The sequence below is a fragment of the Squalius cephalus genome, assembly GCF_949319135.1.
Source record: "Squalius cephalus genome assembly, chromosome: 21".
NCBI lineage: Eukaryota > Metazoa > Chordata > Actinopteri > Cypriniformes > Leuciscidae > Squalius > Squalius cephalus.
Genome location: NC_137142.1, coordinates 7153074 through 7175301, shown reverse-complemented (window position 1 = coordinate 7175301; position 22228 = coordinate 7153074). Strand labels below are relative to the sequence as shown.

Sequence of the window (22228 nt, the reverse complement as noted above, 5' to 3'; positions counted from 1 at the left end):
CATATTTTGTCTTGGCATTGACCACTAGGCTATTGAGGATAGCAAACTGCTGCAATTTGATAAGTTTTAGAACCTTATTGTGTAATAAACATAGGGGGAACAGAATCCGACGGCAAATAGTTCAGCTGTCGAAATCCTTTCCCCCACCCCAATGATGAGAGATGTTGATGTATCGACTTAAATATGCTTATTCTATTCTGTGTGTGGATGGAGCTTAGACAGCATCAACTTGATAAATATTAGAACCTCAGTTTGTCAGAAATATGGGGGGAACAGAAAGCGACGGAAAAAAACCCCAGCTGTCGGAATCCGTTCCCCCACTCCCATTATGAGAGGTGTTGATGTAATGGCTTAAAAAATGCTGGATGGAGCTTAACTTGCATCAGTTTAAAGAATATTTTTTTTTGCCTTTTATTATGATAGGACAGTATAGTATCAAGAAAGTTTGATGAACCGGGACTAGAACTCGGGTCGCCGAAAGCTAAAAAAAAAAAATCGTCTGCGCATTGACCACTAGGCTATTGAGGATAGCAATCTGCTGCAATTTGATAAATATTAGAACCTCATGTGTAAGAAACATAGGGGGAACAATATCCGACGGCAAAGAGATCAGCTGTCAAAATCCGTTCCCCCACCCCAATGATGAGAGATTTTGATGTATCGGCTTAAATATGCTTATTCTATTCTGTGTGAGTGGATGGAGCTGAAACAGCATCAATTTGATAAATATTAGAACCTCAGTTTGTCAGAAATATGGGGGGAACAGAAACCGACGGCAAAAAAAACAGCTGTCGGAATCCGTTCCCCCACTCCCATTATGAGAGGTGTCAATGTAATGGCTTAAAAAATGCTGGATGGAGCTTAACTTGCATCAGTTTAAAGAATTATATATTTTTTTTGCCTTTTATTATGATAGGACAGTATAGTATCAAGAAAGTTTGACGAACCGGGACTAGAACTCGGGTCGCCCAAAGCTAAAAAAAAATATTGTCCGGGCATTGACCACTAGGCTATTGAGGAGAGCAATCTGCTGCAATCTGATAAAGATTAGAACCTCATTGTGTCAGAAACATAGGGGGAACAGAATCCGACGGCAAAGAGTTCAGCTGTCGAAATCCGTTCCCCCACCCCAATGATGAGAGATGTTGATGTATCGGCTTAAAATATGCTTATTCTATTCTGTGTGTGGAGGGAGCTTAAACAGCATCAATTTGATAAATATTAGAACCTCAATTTGTCAGAAATATGGGGGGAACAGAAACCGACGGAAAAAAAGCCCAGCTGTCGGAATGTGAGAGGTGTTGATGTAATGGCTTAACAAATGCTGGATGGAACTTAACTTGCATCAGTTTAAAGAATATATTTTTTTGCCTTCTATTATGATAAGACAGTGTAGTATCAAGAACGTTTGACGAACCGGGACTCAAACTCGGGTCGCCCAAAGCTAAAAAATATTTTGTCTTGGCATTGACCACTAGGCTATTGAGGATAGCAAACTGCTGCAATTTGATAAGTTTTAGAACCTTATTGTGTAATAAACATAGGGGGAACAGAATCCGACGGCAAAGAGTTCAGCTGTCGAAATCCGTTCCCCCACCCCAATGATGAGAGATTTTGATGTATCGGCTTAAATATGCTTATTCTATTCTGTGTGAGTGGATGGAGCTTAAACAGCATCAATTTGATAAATATTAGAACCTCAGTTTGTCAGAAATATGGGGGGAACAGAAACCGACGGCAAAAAAAACAGCTGTCGGAATCCGTTCCCCCACTCCCATTATGAGAGGTGTCAATGTAATGGCTTTAAAAAATGCTGGATGGAGCTTAACTTGCACCAGTTTAAAGAATTTTTTTTTTTTTTTTTTGCCTTTTATTATGATAGGACAGTATAGTATCAAGAAAGTTTGACGAACCGGGACTAGAACTCGGGTCGCCCAAAGCTAAAAAAAAATATTGTCCGGGCATTGACCACTAGGCTATTGAGGAGAGCAAGCTGCAGCAATCTGATAAAGATTAGAACCTCATTGTGTAAGAAACATAGGGGGAACAGAATCCGACGGCAAAGAGTTCAGCTGTCGAAATCCGTTCCCCCACCCCAATGATGAGAGATGTTGATGTATCGGCTTAAAATATGCTTATTCTATTCTGTGTGTGGAGGGAGCTTAAACAGCATCAATTTGATAAATATTAGAACCTCAGTTTATCAGAAATATGGGGGGAACAGAAACCTACGGCCAAAAAAAAAAAACCAGCTGTCGGAATCCGTTCCCCCACTCCCATTATGAGAGGTGTTGAAGTAATGGCTTAAAAAAATGCTAATTTTTTCTTTTTGTGTGTGTATGGAGCTTAACTTGTATGAGTTTAAAGAATATATTTTTTTGCCTTTTATTATGATAAGACAGTGTAGTATCAAGAACGTTTGACGAACCGGGACTCAAACTCGGGTCGCCCAAAGCTAAAAAATATTTTGTCAGGGCATTGACCACTAGGCTATTGAGGATAGCAATCTGCTGCAATTTGATAAGTCTTAGAACCTTATTGTGTAATAAACATAGGGGGAACAGAATCCGACGGCAAATAGTTCAGCTGTCGAAATCCTTTCCCCCACCCCAATGATGAGAGATGTTGATGTATCGACTTAAATATGCTTATTCTATTCTGTGTGTGGATGGAGCTTAGACAGCATCAACTTGATAAATATTAGAACCTCAGTTTGTCAGAAATATGGGGGGAACAGAAAGCGACGGAAAAAAAACCCAGCTGTCGGAATCCGTTCCCCCACTCCCATTATGAGAGGTGTTGATGTAATGGCTTAAAAAATGCTGGATGGAGCTTAACTTGCATCAGTTTAAAGAATATTTTTTTTTGCCTTTTATTATGATAGGACAGTATAGTATCAAGAAAGTTTGATGAACCGGGACTAGAACTCGGGTCGCCGAAAGCTAAAAAAAAAAAATCGTCTGCGCATTGACCACTAGGCTATTGAGGATAGCAATCTGCTGCAATTTGATAAATATTAGAACCTCATGTGTAAGAAACATAGGGGGAACAATATCCGACGGCAAAGAGATCAGCTGTCAAAATCCGTTCCCCCACCCCAATGATGAGAGATTTTGATGTATCGGCTTAAATATGCTTATTCTATTCTGTGTGAGTGGATGGAGCTTAAACAGCATCAATTTGATAAATATTAGAACCTCAGTTTGTCAGAAATATGGGGGGAACAGAAACCGACGGCAAAAAAAACAGCTGTCGGAATCCGTTCCCCCACTCCCATTATGAGAGGTGTCAATGTAATGGCTTAAAAAATGCTGGATGGAGCTTAACTTGCATCAGTTTAAAGATTTTTTTTTTTTTTTTGCCTTTTATTATGATAGGACAGTATAGTATCAAGAAAGTTTGACGAACCGGGACTAGAACTCGGGTCGCCCAAAGCTAAAAAAAAAAATTGTCCGGGCATTGACCACTAGGCTATTGAGGAGAGCAATCTGCTGCAATCTGATAAAGATTAGAACCTCATTGTGTCAGAAACATAGGGGGAACAGAATCCGACGGCAAAGAGTTCAGCTGTCGAAATCCGTTCCCCCACCCCAATGATGAGAGATGTTGATGTATCGGCTTAAAATATGCTTATTCTATTCTGTGTGTGGAGGGAGCTTAAACAGCATCAATTTGATAAATATTAGAACCTCAATTTGTCAGAAATATGGGGGGAACAGAAACCGACGGAAAAAAAGCCCAGCTGTCGGAATGTGAGAGGTGTTGATGTAATGGCTTAACAAATGCTGGATGGAACTTAACTTGCATCAGTTTAAAGAATATATTTTTTTGCCTTTTATTATGATAGGACAGTATAGTATCAAGAAAGGTTGACGAACCGGGACTAGAACTCGTGTCGCCCAAAGCTAAAAAGAATATTGCCTTGGCATTGACCACTAGGCTATTGAGGATAGAAATTTACTGCAATTTGATAAATATTAGAACCTCATTGTGTAAGAAACATATGGGGAACAGAATCCGACGGCAAAGAGTTCAGCTGTCGAAATCCGTTCCCCACCCCAATGATGAGAGATGTTGATGTATCGGCTTAAAATATGCTTATTCTATTCTGTGTGTGGAGGGAGCTTAAACAGCATCAATTTGATAAATATTAGAACCTCAATTTGTCAGAAATATGGGGGGAACAGAAACCTACGGCAAAAAAAAAAAAACCAGCTGTCGGAATCCGTTCCCCACTCCCATTATGAGAGGTGTTGAAGTAATGGCTTAAAAAAATGCTAATTTTTTCTTTTTGTGTGTGTATGGAGCTTAACTTGCATGAGTTTAAAGAATATATTTTTTTGCCTTTTATTATGATAAGACAGTGTAGTATCAAGAACGTTTGACGAACCGGGACTCAAACTCGGGTCGCCCAAAGCTAAAAAATATTTTGTCTTGGCATTGACCACTAGGCTATTGAGGATAGCAAACTGCTGCAATTTGATAAGTTTTAGAACCTTATTGTGTAATAAACATAGGGGGAACAGAATCCGACGGCAAATAGTTCAGCTGTCGAAATCCGTTCCCCCACCCCAATGATGAGAGATGTTGATGTATCGACTTAAATATGCTTATTCTATTCTGTGTGTGGATGGAGCTTAGACAGCATCAATTTGATAAATATTAGAACCTCAGTTTGTCAGAAATATGGGGGGAACAGAAACCGACGGAAAAAAACCCCAGCTGTCGGAATCCGTTCCCCCACTCCCATTATGAGAGGTGTTGATGTAATGGCTTAAAAAATGCTGGATGGAGCTTAACTTGCATCAGTTTAAAGAATTTTTTTTTTGCCTTTTATTATGATAGGACAGTATAGTATCAAGAAAGTTTTATGAACCGGGACTAGAACTCGGGTCGCCCAAAGCTAAAAAAAAAAAATCGTCTGCGCATTGACCACTAGGCTATTGAGGATAGCAATCTGGTGCAATATGATAAATATTAGAACCTCATGTGTAAGAAACATAGGGGGAACAATATCCGACGGCAAAGAGATCAGCTGTCAAAATCCGTTCCCCCACCCCAATGATGAGAGATTTTGATGTATCGGCTTAAATATGCTTATTCTATTCTGTGTGTGGAGGGAGCTTAAACAGCATCAATTTGATAAATATTAGAACCTCAATTTGTCAGAAATATGGGGGGAACAGAAACCGACGGAAAAAAACCCCCAGCTGTCGGAATGTGAGAGGTGTTGATGTAATGGCTTAACAAATGCTGGATGGAACTTAACTTGCATCAGTTTAAAGAATATATTTTTTTGCCTTCTATTATGATAGGACAGTATAGTATCAAGAAAGGTTGACGAACCGGGACTAGAACTCGTGTCGCCCAAAGCTAAAAAGAATATTTTTTTGGCATTGACCACTAGACTATTGAGGATAGTAATTTATTGCAATTTGATAAATATTAGAACCTCATTGTGTAAGAAACATATGGGGAACAGAATCCGACAGCAAAGAGTTCAGCTGTCGAAATCCGTTTCCCCACCCCAATGATGAGAGATGTTGATGTATCGGCTTAAAATATGCTTATTCTATTCTGTGTGTGGAGGGAGCTTAAACAGCATCAATTTGATAAATATTAGAACCTCAGTTTATCAGAAATATGGGGGGAACAGAAACCTACGGCCAAAAAAAAAAAAACAGCTGTCGGAATCCGTTCCCCCACTCCCATTATGAGAGGTGTTGAAGTAATGGCTTAAAAAAATGCTAATTTTTTCTTTTTGTGTGTGTATGGAGCTTAACTTGTATGAGTTTAAAGAATATATTTTTTGCCTTTTATTATGATAAGACAGTGTAGTATCAAGAACGTTTGACGAACCGGGACTCAAACTCGGGTCGCCCAAAGCTAAAAAATATTTTGTCTGGGCATTGACCACTAGGCTATTGAGGATAGCAATCTGCTGCAATTTGATAAGTCTTAGAACCTTATTGTGTAATAAACATAGGGGGAACAGAATCCGACGGCAAATAGTTCAGCTGTCGAAATCCGTTCCCCCACCCCAATGATGAGAGATGTTGATGTATCGACTTAAATATGCTTATTCTATTCAGTGTGTGGATGCAGCTTAAACAGCATCAATTTGATAAATATTAGAACCTCAGTTTGTCAGAAATATGGGGGGAACAGAAACCGACGGGAAAAAAAAACAGCTGTCGGAATCCGTTCCCCCACTCCCATTATGAGAGGTGTTGATGCAATGGCTTAAAAAATGCTAATTTTATTTTTGTGTGTGGATGGAGCTTAACTTGCATCAGTTTAAAGAATATATTTTTTTGCCTTTTATTATGATAAGACAGTATAGTATCAAGAACGTTTGACGAACCGGGACTCAAACTCTGGTCGCCCAAAGCTAAAAAAAAATATTATCCGGGCATTGACCACTAGGCTATTGAGGAGAGCAATCTGCTGCAATCTGATAAAGATTAGAACCTCATTGTGTAAGAAACATAGGGGGAACAGAATCCGACGGCAAAGAGTTCAGCTGTCGAAATCCGTTCCCCCACCCCAATGATGAGAGATGTTGATGTATCGGCTTAAAATATGTTTATTCTATTCTGTGTGTGGAGGGAGCTTAAACAGCATCAATTTGATAAATATTAGAACCTCAATTTGTCAGAAATATGGGGGGAACAGAAACCGACGGAAAAAAAACCCCAGCTGTCGGAATGTGAGAGGTGTTGATGTAATGGCTTAACAAATGCTGGATGGAACTTAACTTGCATCAGTTTAAAGAATATATTTTTTTGCCTTTTATTATGATAGGACAGTATAGTATCAAGAAAGGTTGACGAACCGGGACTAGAACTCGTGTCGCCCAAAGCTAAAAAAAATAATGCCTTGGCATTGACCACTAGGCTATTGAGGATAGTAATTTACTGCAATTTGATAAATATTAGAACCTCATTGTGTAAGAAACATATGGGGAACAGAATCCGACGGCAAAGAGTTCAGCTGTCGAAATCCGTTCCCCACCCCAATGATGAGAGATGTTGATGTATCGGCTTAAAATATGCTTATTCTATTCTGTGTGTGGAGGGAGCTTAAACAGCATCAATTTGATAAATATTAGAACCTCAATTTGTCAGAAATATGGGGGGAACAGAAACCTACGGCAAAAAAAAAAAAAACAGCTGTCGGAATCCGTTCCCCACTCCCATTATGAGAGGTGTTGATGTATCGGCTTAAAATATGCTTATTCTATTCTGTGTGTGGAGGGAGCTTAAACAGCATCAATTTGATAAATATTAGAACCTCAATCTGTCAGAAATATGGGGGGAACAGAAACCTACGGCAAAAAACCAAACAAACAGCTGTCGGAATCCGTTCCCCACTCCCATTATGAGAGGTGTTGAAGTAATGGCTTAAAAAAATGCTAATTTTTTCTTTTTGTGTGTGTATGGAGCTTAACTTGCATGAGTTTAAAGAATATATTTTTTTGCCTTTTATTATGATAAGACAGTGTAGTATCAAGAACGTTTGACGAACCGGGACTCAAACTCGGGTCGCCCAAAGCTAAAAAATATTTTGTCTTGGCATTGACCACTAGGCAATTGAGGATAGCAAACGGCTGCAATTTGATAAGTTTTAGAACCTTATTGTGCAATAAACATAGGGGGAACAGAATCCGACGGCAAAGAGTTCAGCTGTCGAAATCCGTTCCTCCACCCCAATGATGAGAGATGTTGATGTATCGGCTTAAAATATGCTTATTCTATTCTGTGTGTGGAGGGAGCTTAAACAGCATCAATTTGATAAATATTAGAACCTCAATTTGTCAGAAATATGGGGGGAACAGAAACCTACGGCAAAAAAAAAAAAAAACAGCTGTCGGAATCCGTTCCCCACTCCCATTATGAGAGGTGTTGAAGTAATGGCTTAAAAAAATGCTAATTTTTTCTTTTTGTGTGTGTATGGAGCTTAACTTGTATGAGTTTAAAGAATATATTTTTTTGCCTTTTATTATTATAAGACAGTGTAGTATCAAGAACGTTTGACGAACCGGGACTCAAACTCGGGTCGCCCAAAGCTAAAAAATATTTTGTCTTGGCATTGACCACTAGGCTATTGAGGATAGCAAACTGCTGCAATTTGATAAGTTTTAGAACCTTATTGTGTAATAAACATAGGGGGAACAGAATCCGACGGCAAAGAGTTCAGCTGTCGAAATCCGTTCCCCCACCCCAATGATGAGAGATTTTGATGTATCGGCTTAAATATGCTTATTCTATTCTGTGTGAGTAGATGGAGCTTAAACAGCATCAATTTGATAAATATTAGAACCTCAGTTTGTCAGAAATATGGGGGGAACAGAAACCGACGGCAAAAAAAACAGCTGTCGGAATCCGTTCCCCCACTCCCATTATGAGAGGTGTCAATGTAATGGCTTAAAAAATGCTGGATGGAGCTTAACTTGCATCAGTTTAAAGAATTTTTTTATTTTTTTTGCCTTTTATTATGATAGGACAGTATAGTATCAAGAAAGTTTGACAAACCGGGACTAGAACTCGGGTTGCCCAAAGCTAAAAAAAAATATTGTCCGGGCATTGACCACTAGGCTATTGAGGAGAGCAATCTGCTGCAATCTGATAAAGATTAGAACCTCATTGTGTAAGAAACATAGGGGGAACAGAATCCGACGGCAAAGAGTTCAGCTGTCGAAATCCGTTCCCCCACCCCAATGATGAGAGATGTTGATGTATCGGCTTAAAATATGCTTATTCTATTCTGTGTGTGGAGGGAGCTTAAACAGCATCAATTTGATAAATATTAGAACCTCAATTTGTCAGAAATATGGGGGGAACAGAAACCGACGGAAAAAAAACCCCAGCTGTCGGAATGTGAGAGGTGTTGATGTAATGGCTTAACAAATGCTGGATGGAACTTAACTTGCATCAGTTTAAAGAATATATTTTTTTGCCTTCTATTATGATAAGACAGTGTAGTATCAAGAACGTTTGACGAACCGGGACTCAAACTCGGGTCGCCCAAAGCTAAAAAATATTTTGTCTTGGCATTGACCACTAGGCTATTGAGGATATCAAACTGCTGCAATTTGATAAGTTTTAGAACCTTATTGTGTAATAAACATAGGGGGAACAGAATCCGACGGTAAAGAGTTCAGCTGTCGAAATCCGTTCCCCCACCCCAATGATGAGAGATTTTGATGTATCGGCTTAAATATGCTTATTCTATTCTGTGTGAGTGGATGGAGCTTAAACAGCATCAATTTGATAAATATTAGAACCTCAGTTTGTCAGAAATATGGGGGGAACAGAAACCGACGGCAAAAAAAACAGCTGTCGGAATCCGTTCCCCCACTCCCATTATGAGAGGTGTCAATGTAATGGCTTAAAAAATGCTGGATGGAGCTTAACTTGCATCAGTTTAAAGAAATTATTTTTTTTTTGCCTTTTATTATGATAGGACAGTATAGTATCAAGAAAGTTTGACGAACCGGGACTAGAACTCGGGTCGCCCAAAGCTAAAAAAAAATATTGTCCAGGTATTGACCACTAGGCTATTGAGGAGAGCAATCTGCTGCAATCTGATAAAGATTAGAACCTCATTGTGTAAGAAACATAGGGGGAACAGAATCCGACGGCAAAGAGTTCAGCTGTCGAAATCCGTTCCCCCACCCCAATGATGAGAGATGTTGATGTATCGGCTTAAAATATGCTTATTCTATTCTGTGTGTGGAGGGAGCTTAAACAGCATCAATTTGATAAATATTAGAACCTCAATTTGTCAGAAATATGGGGGGAACAGAAACCGACGGAAAAAAAACCCCCATCTGTCGGAATGTGAGAGGTGTTGATGTAATGGCTTAACAAATGCTGGATGGAACTTAACTTGCATCAGTTTAAAGAATATATTTTTTTGCCTTCTATTATGATAGGACAGTATAGTATCAAGAAAGGTTGACGAACCGGGACTAGAACTCGTGTCGCCCAAAGCTAAAAAGAATATATTTTTTGGCATTGACCCCTAGGCTATTGAGGATAGTAATTTATTGCAATTTGATAAATATTAGAACCTCATTGCGTAAGAAACATATGGGGAACAGAATCCGACAGCAAAGAGTTCAGCTGTCGAAATCCGTTTCCCCACCCCAATGATGAGAGATGTTGATGTATCGGCTTAAAATATGCTTATTCTATTCTGTGTGTGGAGGGAGCTTAAACAGCATCAATTTGATAAATATTAGAACCTCATTGTGTAAGAAACATATGGGGAACAGAATCCGACGGCAAAGAGTTCAGCTGTCGAAATCCGTTTCCCCACCCCAATGATGAGAGATGTTGATGTATCGGCTTAAAATATGCTTATTCTATTCTGTGTGTGGAGGGAGCTTAAACAGCATCAATTTGATAAATATTAGAACCTCAGTTAATCAGAAATATGGGGGGAACAGAAACCTACGGCCAAAAAAAAAAAAAAAAACAGCTGTCGAAATCCGTTCCCCCACTCCCATTATGAGAGGTGTTGAAGTAATGGCTTAAAAAAATGCTAATTTTTTCTTTTTGTGTGTGTATGGAGCTTAACTTGTATGAGTTTAAAGAATATATTTTTTTGCCTTTTATTATGATAAGACAGTGTAGTATCAAGAACGTTTGACGAACCGGGATTCAAACTCGGGTCGCCCAAAGCTAAAAAATATTTTGTCTGTGCATTGACCACTAGGCTATTGAGGATAGCAATCTGCTGCAATTTGATAAGTCTTAGAACCTTATTGTGTAATAAACATAGGGGGAACAGAATCCGACGGCAAATAGTTCAGCTGTCGAAATCCGTTCCCCCACCCCAATGATGAGAGATGTTGATGTATCGACTTATATGCTTATTCTATTCTGTGTGTGGATGGAGCTTAGACAGCATCAATTTGATAAATATTAGAACCTCAGTTTGTCAGAAATATGGGGGGAACAGAAACCGACGGAAAAAAAACCCAGCTGTCGGAATTCGTTCCCCCACTCCCATTATGAGAGGTGTTGATGTAATGGCTTAAAAAATGCTGGATGGAGCTTAACTTGCATCAGTTTAAAGATTTTTTTTTTTGCCTTTTATTATGATAGGACAGTATAGTATCAAGAAAGTTTGATGAACCGGGACTAGAACTCGGGTCGCCCAAAGCTAAAAAAAAAAAATCGTCTGCACATTGACCACTAGGCTATTGAGGATAGCAATCTGCTGCAATTTGATAAATATTAGAACCTCATGTGTAAGAAACATAGGGGGAACAATATCCGACGGCAAAGAGATCAGCTGTCAAAATCCGTTCCCCCACCCCAATGATGAGAGATTTTGATGTATCGGCTTAAATATGCTTATTCTATTCTGTGTGAGTGGATGGAGCTTAAACAGCATCAATTTGATAAATATTAGAACCTCAGTTTGTCAGAAATATGGGGGGAACAGAAACCGACGGCAAAAAAAACAGCTGTCGGAATCCGTTCCCCCACTCCCATTATGAGAGGTGTCAATGTAATGGCTTAAAAAATGCTGGATGGAGCTTAACTTGCATCAGTTTAAAGAATTTTTTTTTTTTTGCCTTTTATTATGATAGGACAGTATAGTATCAAGAAAGTTTGACGAACCGGGACTAGAACTCGGGTCGCCCAAAGCTAAAAAAAAATATTGTTCGGGCATTGACCACTAGGCTATTGAGGAGAGCAATCTGCTGCAATCTGATAAAGATTAGAACCTCATTGTGTAAGAAACATAGGGGGAACAGAATCCGACGGCAAAGAGTTCAGCTGTCGAAATCCGTTCCCCCACCCCAATGATGAGAGATGTTGATGTATCGGCTTAAAATATGCTTATTCTATTCTGTGTGTGGAGGGAGCTTAAACAGCATCAATTTGATAAATATTAGAACCTCAATTTGTCAGAAATATGGGGGGAACAGAAACCGACGGAAAAAAAGCCCAGCTGTCGGAATGTGAGAGGTGTTGATGTAATGGCTTAACAAATGCTGGATGGAACTTAACTTGCATCAGTTTAAAGAATATATTTTTTTGCCTTTTATTATGATAGGACAGTATAGTATCAAGAAAGGTTGACGAACCGGGACTAGAACTCGTGTCGCCCAAAGCTAAAAAGAATATTGCCTTGGCATTGACCACTAGGCTATTGAGGATAGTAATTTTCTGCAATTTGATAAATATTAGAACCTCATTGTGTAAGAAACATATGGGGAACAGAATCCGACGGCAAAGAGTTCAGCTGTCGAAATCTGTTCCCCACCCCAATGATGAGAGATGTTGATGTATCGGCTTAAAATATGCTTATTCTATTCTGTGTGTGGAGGGAGCTTAAACAGCATCAATTTGATAAATATTAGAACCTCAATTTGTCAGAAATATGGGGGGAACAGAAACCTACGGCAAAAAAAAAAAAAAAAAAGCTGTCGGAATCCGTTCCCCACTCCCATTATGAGAGGTGTTGAAGTAATGGCTTAAAAAAATGCTAATTTTTTTCTTTTTGTGTGTGTATGGAGCTTACCTTGCATGAGTTTATAGAATATATTTTTTTGCCTTTTATTATGATAAGACAGTGTAGTATCAAGAACGTTTGACGAACCGGGACTCAAACTCGGGTCGCCCAAAGCTAAAAAATATTTTGTTTTGGCATTGACCACTAGGCTATTGAGGATAGCAAACTGCTGCAATTTGATAAGTTTTAGAACCTTATTGTGTAAGAAACATAGGGGGAACAGAATCCGACGGCAAAGAGTTCAGCTGTCGAAATCCGTTCCCCCACCCCAATGATGAGAGATTTTGATGTATCGGCTTAAATATGCTTATTCTATTCTGTGTGAGTGGATGGAGCTTAAACAGCATCAATTTGATAAATATTAGAACCTCAGTTTGTCAGAAATATGGGGGGAACAGAAACCGACGGCAAAAAAACAGCTGTCGGAATCCGTTCCCCCACTCCCATTATGAGAGGTGTCAATGTAATGGCTTAAAAAATGCTGGATGGAGCTTAACTTGCATCAGTTTAAAGAATTTTTTTTTTTTTGCCTTTTATTATGATAGGACAGTATAGTATCAAGAAAGTTTGACGAACCGGGACTAGAACTCGGGTCGCCCAAAGCTAAAAAAAAATATTGTTCGGGCATTGACCACTAGGCTATTGAGGAGAGCAATCTGCTGCAATCTGATAAAGATTAGAACCTCATTGTGTAAGAAACATAGGGGGAACAGAATCCGACGGCAAAGAGTTCAGCTGTCGAAATCCGTTCCCCCACCCCAATGATGAGAGATGTTGATGTATCGGCTTAAAATATGCTTATTCTATTCTGTGTGTGGAGGGAGCTTAAACAGCATCAATTTGATAAATATTAGAACCTCAATTTGTCAGAAATATGGGGGGAACAGAAACCGACGGAAAAAAAGCCCAGCTGTCGGAATGTGAGAGGTGTTGATGTAATGGCTTAACAAATGCTGGATGGAACTTAACTTGCATCAGTTTAAAGAATATATTTTTTTGCCTTTTATTATGATAGGACAGTATAGTATCAAGAAAGGTTGACGAACCGGGACTAGAACTCGTGTCGCCAAAAGCTAAAAAGAATATTGCCTTGGCATTGACCACTAGGCTATTGAGGATAGTAATTTTCTGCAATTTGATAAATATTAGAACCTCATTGTGTAAGAAACATATGGGGAACAGAATCCGACGGCAAAGAGTTCAGCTGTCGAAATCCGTTCCCCACCCCAATGATGAGAGATGTTGATGTATCGGCTTAAAATATGCTTATTCTATTCTGTGTGTGGAGGGAGCTTAAACAGCATCAATTTGATAAATATTAGAACCTCAATTTGTCAGAAATATGGGGGGAACAGAAACCTACGGCAAAAAAAAAAAAAATAAAGCTGTCGGAATCCGTTCCCCACTCCCATTATGAGAGGTGTTGAAGTAATGGCTTAAAAAAATGTTAATTTTTTCTTTTTGTGTGTGTATGGAGCTTACCTTGCATGAGTTTATAGAATATATTTTTTTGCCTTTTATTATGATAAGACAGTGTAGTATCAAGAACGTTTGACGAACCGGGACTCAAACTCGGGTCGCCCAAAGCTAAAAAATATTTTGTTTTGGCATTGACCACTAGGCTATTGAGGATAGCAAACTGCTGCAATTTGATAAGTTTTAGAACCTTATTGTGTAATAAACATAGGGGGAACAGAATCCGACGGCAAAGAGTTCAGCTGTCGAAATCCGTTCCCCCACCCCAATGATGAGAGATTTTGATGTATCGGCTTAAATATGCTTATTCTATTCTGTGTGAGTGGATGGAGCTTAAACAGCATCAATTTGATAAATATTAGAACCTCAGTTTGTCAGAAATATGGGGGGAACAGAAACCGACGGCAAAAAAAACAGCTGTCGGAATCCGTTCCCCCACTCCCATTATGAGAGGTGTCAATGTAATGGCTTAAAAAATGCTGGATGGAGCTTAACTTGCATCAGTTTAAAGAATTTTTTTTTTTTTTTTGCCTTTTATTATGATAGGACAGTATAGTATCAAGAAAGTTTGACGAACCGGGACTAGAACTCGGGTCGCCCAAAGCTAAAAAAAAATATTGTCCGGGCATTGACCACTAGGCTATTGAGGAGAGCAATCTGCTGCAATCTGATAAAGATTAGAACCTCATTGTGTAAGAAACATAGGGGGAACAGAATCCGACGGCAAAGAGTTCAGCTGTCGAAATCCGTTCCCCCACCCCAATGATGAGAGATGTTGATGTATCGGCTTAAAATATGCTTATTCTATTCTGTGTGTGGAGGGAGCTTAAACAGCATCAATTTGATAAATATTAGAACCTCAATTTGTCAGAAATATGGGGGGAACAGAAACCGACGGAAACCCCCCCCCCAGCTGTCGGAATGTGAGAGGTGTTGATGTAATGGCTTAACAAATGCTGGATGGAACTTAACTTGCATCAGTTTAAAGAATATATTTTTTTGCCTTCTATTATGATAGGACAGTATAGTATCAAGAAAGGTTGACGAACCGGGACTAGAACTTGTGTCGCCCAAAGCTAAAAAGAATATCGCCTTGGCATTGACCACTGGCGGTACCTGACATCCAAAAGTCTGTAAAATCTATCCAATACAATGACGAGTTCCTTCTTTTAAAAACCAATTACGTTACGAGCTCCATTTTTGCCCGTCCAATGAAATGGCAAGGTCCATTTTTCATAGACCAATCACCGCACATAGTCCATTTTTGTCCATCTTTGAGCAAATTCCATCCAATCTCCGCTCATATTCTCTCCATTTTTGTCAGTCCAATGAAATGGCAAGGTCCATTTTTCATAGACCAATCACCGCACGTAGCACAATCTCCGGTGTTAGGCTATTTATATACCGCAAGCTGCTCAGGTATGTTATTTATAGTTATTATATTTATTGTTGTTTACAGTTATTGTATTTATCGTTAATGAAATGAATGGCTTACGTTTTCTGTATTTTAGGAATAGCAAGATTGGCTCCGTAAAATTACCTTACGATTACCTCAACTGATAAGGTAAATTAATTGTCATTGTGTAAATAATAGGGTAACTTAGCTGCTAAGTTATCAGTTGCTAGGCTAATTGCCGCAGCTCTATTTGTAATGTAAATAGTTTTATCCGGTGTTGTCTGACTTTGTGTAACTTCAGTCAGCAAGCAAACCTTATTGTTTTTTTAACGTCACCTAACTTATACCTAACTTATTTTTGTCAGTAACGTTAATTATTATTATTTTTTTCTGACAGCATTACTTGCAATTATACAAGATAATATAGTAAGATAGCATATTTGATAGTGTATGTTACTTCATGGGACATGGATAAATCAATGTACAATAAAGCTCATTGTACTAAATTGATTATCTGAACACACAAAATAAATTTGGATAATGTTTAACTTTTGGGTGTTTTGTTTAACCTGTGGTCAAAAATGACCAGTCATTAGAAGTGAATGAATGAGAATATAATAAATGTATAAAAATAAATTCAGCCACATGCCCATTTATCAGATGGACACAGTTGAAATAACACAATGTTTAATCTGAGTATTTGTTATAGTCAAAATAATCCATACATTATGCTTTTTACTCCAAAACAAGTTATATGAGCCCAGGTCAATGAGGCATACAGGCCATAAATAGCAAATAGAAGTTCAAAACTTGTAGGCTAATGTTTACAAAAACTTAAGTTGAAAAGATCTATCACAACATTAGGTGATGATATACAGTATGTATTATTTTGGATTTATAAACTGCTATAATGTGGCGGTCATTTTAGACCAGGAACACAAAACTAGCTAACATGAAAAGAACACAACAGGAGGGTTAATGCCGTATTGCCGGGCTACAATGGCAGTTAGTGTAACATGTCCTGTATTGTTTCAGGCAACGACATGGCTTCAACTAAGTCACACAAAGGCATGAGCGATGCTGACTGGCTTGCGCGTCTGGAGAGTTTTGCCCGAACAGGAGTTTGGCCATCGAGGGAGGGGAATAGACCTTCTCCCCGACAAAAAAGATGGCATGAGTTGTATCAGAAGGTAAATTATGCAGCTAGATTCATGGGTGAACTAATAAACTCGTATAATAATAAATTGTGATATTTTTATTTATGTGTATGGATATGTAATTATTTACAATGTAAATACACAGTTTTGAGAAAACATGGACTACAGTGTCATAGCTACACTTTATGTTCACAGATAGAAAAATGCCCTCTGCAAATGAGGGGGCAGACCACCCTTCTGAAGGAAGCTCAGAAGTGTATTTGTGGATTTCACAAGGTAACTTCAATTAGCCTAGTTCAAGTTGCATATGTTCATGTGTTTGCAATATCAATGTGTCTTTATATCTAAAATTAGGCATTAGGAGGACTGTATAATATTATGTGTGTGGTATATCTTAATGCATGTATCACAGGTTCATCCACCAGTCATAGTGGATGCATCACAGAGCGCCCCTTCCCAAAGCACACCCTCCATCAGTGATGTGTCACATCCTGCAAAGAAACCCAAGCTGACATTGTCAATGGTGAGCAGACCTTACGATTGCAGGTATCACTGCAGACATTGAAACATCTCAACATTTTCCTATATTTTCCTAACATTTTCCTTTCAGTTTGAAAAGTCAAGGTTTGGAGGCTCACATGTGGCAGCAGCGAAACCAAATTTAAGCATCCAGAGGAAAACCTCTCAGGTTAATATGAAAGACATCATGACTTCTTTTATCATGACACTACATCATTTTATTTCATAAAAAATGCAATCCCTTTAACAGATTAATCATAACGTTTGACTCCACAGACATTAGAGCACTCCAGTTCAGCCGCAGCTTCATGCCCACCCTCTGATCCTTGTCCTCCTCTATCCCCCAAACCTCATCGGCCTGTCATCAAGTCCTCCTCTTCCTTCTTCCTTCCTCCAGCTCAGAGATCACAACACACCAAAGAAACAGCAACACCATCGATTCATTCTGAGTTTGCTGTTGTGAGGAGCCCAGTAAGATGTCATTCAAAATATAAACATGCCTTTGTCATTTAATGCTCTCTTAACTTTTATTTAAACCAATGTTTTTGATAATATCAGCAGCAGGTCTCATCTCAGCCAGAAGACCCTGCAGATCTCCCACTACTGTGGCCACAGACAATGCCACAGCAGGACCAGAAGTGGGTGTCGGAAGCACTTTTTAGGGTTGGTGCAAAGGGTAAACTGGAGCTGCGTGAAAATCTGCAGTTGTGGTATCACCCCCCACCACCAGCCCTGTTGTATCACCAAGCTCCAGCACCTGATCGATTTTTTTCACAGCGGCTCTTGCTCTGGATGCCATATAGGCTATGGAAGGTGCGCCTCCAGTGTACTAATCCTGCCTGTGCCAGGCATCAGCTGTGTGGTGGTGGTCTGCACAGGAGAGTACGACAGGTGTTAGATATTGACAGATACTACAACCTGGTGACAGAGACCCTGATCTGTACCAGATGTAGAACCAGCTACCTGTCCTGGAGTCATGCTGTGTTGCAGCAGTTGGACCTGGCCCATCGATCTGAATTCAGGATCATCCTCACACGCAAGTAAATATTTTGCAGTCATGTTGCTCATATGCTACCTTTTTTGATAAATACTTCTTACAATAATTAGATACCTGATAATACAGTTTTTTACAATCGCTATGACAGTTTTTTCAATACATTTAACAAGTTTCCTAAACTCTTAACGCACCAACACACCTAAAACACACAATTGGCAAAACGGTTAATTTCATGCTCAAAATCACACATTGTAAATTAAACTCCAAAACTAATTTTCAAAATACAATAATACACTAACACAATACACTATGTCTACCAAAACACTGCAAAAATGTTTCAAAATCAAATAATTATTCAAAACACTAACACATGTTGTCTTCCAACAGGAACATTTAGTCAATCATAACACAATGACAAAAAAAACACTACAGTTTTTTACAATCGCTATGACAGTTTTTTCAATACTTTTAACAAATTTCCTAAACTCTTAACGCACCAACACACCTAAAACACACAATTGGCAAAACAGTTAATTTCATGCTCAAAATCACACATTGTAAACTAAACTCCAAAACTCATTTTCAAAATACAATACAGTTTTTGCCCATTGCTTGAACACTATATACCCATGCTTAGACTAAAGTAACACAACTTGAAGCTTTTGTTACCATACCTCAAACACATGTACCCATACCTTAAACAAAAGCGCTGCTTTGCACTCTAGTTGCAATTCTGCAACACACTTACTCCTTTATGCAACACACTTGGTCCTGCATACTACACTCTATTTCATACATAAGACACTTCGTTCAAAAATGAAATCTCAGGGTGCCATTTGGAAAACACATGTATCCAAAATACAAAACACATTGGGTAATTGCAACCACTCAAATATACACATGAAGGCACTTACTTGCAAAACTGAACACCAATCAGCCAGCTACAAAAAGCCCTCAGTTTAGCCATTTCAAGAACTTTGCAAGCATGGATGGAGGGAGAGCAAGAGGCAGAGGTAGAGGAAGAGGAAGAGGATGATGAGGATGAGGATGATGATGAGGATGATGATGATGATGATGAGGAGGAGGAGGAGGAGGAGGAGGAGGAGGAGGAGGAGGAGGAGGAGGATGAGGAGGACAAGGTCAAGGTCGAAGAGGCCATGCACGGACCCCTATTTCTCATGATATAAGAGCAACTTTGGTGGACCATGTCATCAACCATGGGGCTGGGCAGAGAGTCCACCCACACCTAAGCCGCTTCACAGTGGCATCTGTAAGAGCATTCTGACTAGAAAACAGGTATGTCTTCACCTCTCTACCTTCTACTCTACTCAGATGGTATTTACAGCACTGTACTACAGTATATCACATTACCACATCACGTGTACAGGGTATTGCAGGGTGCTAATGCTCCTTTTGCAGCCAAAGTGGTAGTTTTTGTGAAACATATCTTGATATTGAGATGTTTCAGTACAGTGGATGATACAGTATATACAGTAAAGTACTGTAAGAAAAAGAAGCAAACCGATGACAATTTGTGGTTGTATTTCTCTAGAATGACTAGAAGACCTTCTGGGGGAGGACGCCAACGCCTGTTCACACAACAGCAGGAACTTGCCGTTGTGGACCTAGTGAGAGCAGACAATGCCATCCGTCTCCACCAGCTACTGCAGAAAATACTTGCAGACAGGCAAGTGTTCAACAACATAAACCATGTGAGCATCACCACCATCAGACGCATCTTGGGAAAACACAACATCACCATGAAGCAGCTCTACAGGGTCCCATTTGAGAGGAAGCGTGTCAGGGTCAAAGGACTTCGAGCTGAATATGTACGGGTAAGTAAGTGTAACTGTCCTTTACATTTACAATACAGTATTGGTGAAATCCAGTAGCAGCTGAATATGTACCATATCAGCACCACATGGATCCATTCGGAGAGCTACACGTGTAGTACCTGTGTGATGGGGTGAGGGTTCTGTATGTGTAGCACTGTAGTACAGTAATATGTTTTTTTTGTTTTTTTTGTTACAGAGAATCTTGTCCATATGGAGCTGCACAGCTCATGAATTAATTTTCATTGATGAAGCTGGATTCGACCTGAGCAAAACAAGACGACGGGGCCAAAGTCAATTTTTGGTTGTTTGAAAATGTGCCTCCTGAAAATATGCCTTCTGAACAAACAGTGAAAATCAAAGACTGCAGTGTTTTATATAAAGTAGACTAGTGTGTTCCCCCTGATCTGAAAGTGTATGCATATGATGCAAGTATGTGTCATTTTGTCATCAGAGTTACATTTTGACAAAGGAATGTTAGGTTTTGATAACAGAGTTTCAATTTGACACAGATGTGAATGGTATATTTCCCAGTGTTGTGTCATGTTTACTTGTGTGTAGAGTTTTGGCACAATGAGCGAAGTTTTGCAAAATGTGTTCAAGCAACGGGCAAAAACTGTAATACACTAACACAATACACTATGTCTAACAAAACACTGCAAACATGTTTCAAAATCAAATAATTATTCAAAACACTAACACATGTTCTCTTCCAACAGGAACATTTAGTCAATCATAACACAATGACAAAAAAAACACTATCATCAGCTGAAATTACAGAAACTGCATTATTTTATATGTGTCAGGTCTGCCCTTATACAACAGACAGTATATTGTATTACTGTAATCATAGATTGTGTTTTGCACTGCAGTTTTTTTTTTTTTTTTTTTTGGAAGTCTCTATATTTTTGTTTTGTTTGTAATGTAAATGCATGCATTTTGTTGTTGTTGTTTTTTTTGCAGCAGAAATTCAATACAACAAAATAAATGCCCCTTCTTAGAATAGCTTTATAGAATGTATGGTTTGTGAAAAAAAGAAGACAGAGAAAGAATTGCTGCAGTAACGGCTTTATTTGCAACAGGACATTTCTGCAAGATAACAAAAATATTGCAATATAGCTGCCATTTACAGTATTACTGTATGTGAAAATACAAAATATACAAACAGAAAAGGCCATCTTCTAATCTGCATGGTCTTCTGCATTTGTCCACGTTCTCATCCACATCACACCTGATATCTTCCCTGGCAAGGCATCTTGGAAAGAATCTTTTGACTTGCCTTATCCTGGTAGTGTTCAGCTGTGATGTCTTGGTATGCAGCATCTTTTGCATACAGGAGGGACATTTGATCCTGTGGACTATGGTGAAAAACCTTTCATCTCCAGGCTGAGGAAACTCCTCAATGGGGTTGAGGAAAGGGAAGTAAGGGGCAAGGAAAATGGACATCATCCTCTGATGGGCGTCAAACCAGGCTGTGACCAGACGGGAATGGTGGAATGCCACATTGTCCCATATTTGCATAACTTCAATCAGCTGTTTCTCACTAGCAATGAAATAATGTGAAAATACAAAATATACAAACAGAAAAAGCACCAGAAGAATAAAAAATAAAAATAAAAAAAAGAGTCATCTTCTAATAATTTGCAATACAGGGGATATATAAAATACAGGGGATATATTTGTGTTTCAGTTCACAATATAAACAGCTGTTTACCTTGACTTTAGCCTGTACGGTTAGGTTTAGAACATGGTGTTATCTGTTCTGACATACAGTGTTAAAGCATTGGTAAATTTGGCAGTAAAAATCCATTGTTTTGGTCTTGTTTGAGCTTGTCTGTAAAAGAAGTTCAAGCATTTTAAATTTGTGTTAACTGTATGCATTTTGTGTTAAAGCAACAAGAAATGTGTTAATAGTATAGCTTACACAGACGGATGTAGTGCTAACTGTGTTAAGAGTTTTGGAAAATTGTTAAAAGTATTGAAAAATCTGTCATAGCAATCGTAAAAAACTGTAACATCAGATGAAATTACAGAAACTGCATTATTTTATATGTGTCAGGTCTGCCCTTATACAATATACAGTATATTGTATTGATCATAGATTGTGTTTTGCACTGCAGTTTATTTTTTTATTTTTTTTAAGTCTCTCTACATTTTTGTTTTGTTTGTAATGTAAATGCATGCATTTTTTTTTTTTTTGCAGCAGCAGCAGCAGCAGCAGAAATTCAATACAACAAAATAAATGACCCCCCTTAGAGTAGCTTTATAGAATGTATGGTTTATGAAAAAAAGAAGACAGAGACAGAATTGCTGCAGT

At 38.8% G+C, this 22228-nt stretch overlaps 1 protein-coding gene and 1 long non-coding RNA gene across 2 annotated transcripts in view; both read left to right on the top strand.

The window, feature by feature from the left end:
• The window catches only part of LOC307148749 (serine/threonine-protein kinase pim-3-like), a 142741-nt gene that overhangs the window by 80934 nt on the left and 39579 nt on the right, over window positions 1-22228 (top strand). The window lies entirely within an intron of this gene.
• LOC307149785 lies at window positions 16956-17545 on the top strand. The gene is made up of 3 exons (XR_013819621.1): window positions 16956-17086; window positions 17174-17251; window positions 17359-17545. It is a non-coding gene; the product is annotated as an uncharacterized lncRNA (long non-coding RNA).